This window comes from Kogia breviceps, unplaced genomic scaffold (assembly GCF_026419965.1).
Source record: "Kogia breviceps isolate mKogBre1 unplaced genomic scaffold, mKogBre1 haplotype 1 scaffold_477, whole genome shotgun sequence".
Classification (NCBI taxonomy): domain Eukaryota; kingdom Metazoa; phylum Chordata; class Mammalia; order Artiodactyla; family Physeteridae; genus Kogia; species Kogia breviceps.
Window position 1 is genome coordinate 23373 of NW_026711915.1, and position 1399 is coordinate 24771.

A 1399-nucleotide genomic window follows, 5' to 3' on the forward strand; every position below is an offset into this window, starting at 1 on the left:
TCTTGAAGGTCTCCCCCTGTTTATTCTTGTAAAATAAAGTTTACATGGACACATCCTGAATTTTATTTATTTATTTATTTATTGGTCAACATAAATTTCCTTTAATAATTTCTCCTTTTCCAGTAGGATTTCATTTTGAGGTTTAACATATGAATCCAGTGTAAAGTTCTACAGTTTTAGTAAATCTGGATTTCAAGTCATTTAAGATGAAAATGGAAATGCAAAGTTTACTTAATAAATTTAATTTTCTTCTTCTATAACATCTAAGTCTTCATCTTCTTCATCATCCTCTTCTGCTCATTGATCCTTTCTCATTCAACAAGTAGTTACCTGTCCTGCTCCAGATAAACACTTAGATGACAGTGATCTCTAAAGAGATGACTTTGAATTTGCTCTGATGATATCTAAATGACATAAATAATCTGGTGGATACAGAGAATATTGGAAAACCTCTACATCTTCTTCTTCATCAGTCTGTTGTATATTTTGGTAGGCAGCAGTGTAGAACTCTAAAGCTTTGCTGTGAAATAACATTTCAATAATGATAGATTCTGAAAATATAGTCTTTATATCCATTATTTTCTGCTTTTCAAAATTGTCAATAGTTTCCTCCAAATGACGAGTTGTTTGGGTAGCATCCCTTGTAGCTCTTTGTAATTCAGTTTCTGCCTGTGAAATAACATATCAGTCAGATGGGTTTCTCTGACATATTCTTTCTGAGTTAACTGTTGAAAAGCTTCTTGATTCCTTGCTATTAATGTTACTTTGAGGTCATCTCATTTCATTTTTACAAGGTTCCATAAACTTTGAAATGTTCAACTACTTTGGCTTCAAGTCTTTCAACGTCTACTTGTCAATAATCCTGAAGTTTGGCAAACTTGTCAGCAAAGTTTTTCAGGCCCTGCTTTAAATTTGGGGTCTCTGTAGAGGCATACACATTGATTTCATTCACCAAGAGCTCTGCTTTTATCCCAGTCTGGCAGTTTTCTGCACATAAGGAGCAGAGATTTAGCACAGCTCTCCAAAATACTTCTCCACATTTGTGACAGCATCTTACAGTTGAGCATCTTGGTTCTCCAAGCTGCACCTCAACATCTTGCCTCACACAGCCAGAGACCACAGGCTGAGGCCCAAAAACAGGGGCTCCAAGGCACCCAGGCCCATCCTGGATTTTAAAAAGAAATAAATGTAAAATAAGTAATTTCTAGATTTACCTTTATAGTTTATTGAAAAGAGCTTTAACCTGGCAGTGCAAAACAAAATTAATGCACAGCACTTTAACAAATATCACTACTTAAGAACAGTATGAAAAATATTAATTTTAAAAAACAATTTTTAAAAAGATAAAGTGTAAAATATTTACTGAAAGCAATACCCATTAAACAACAACAACAGTTCA

General features: G+C 33.9%; 1 pseudogene; it reads right to left on the bottom strand.

Annotated features, from left to right (window-relative positions):
* Positions 1-240: 240 nt before the first annotated feature.
* Positions 241-1095, bottom strand: LOC131749764 (CBY1-interacting BAR domain-containing protein 1 pseudogene; annotated as a pseudogene).
* Between the last annotated feature and the right edge of the window lie 304 nt (positions 1096-1399).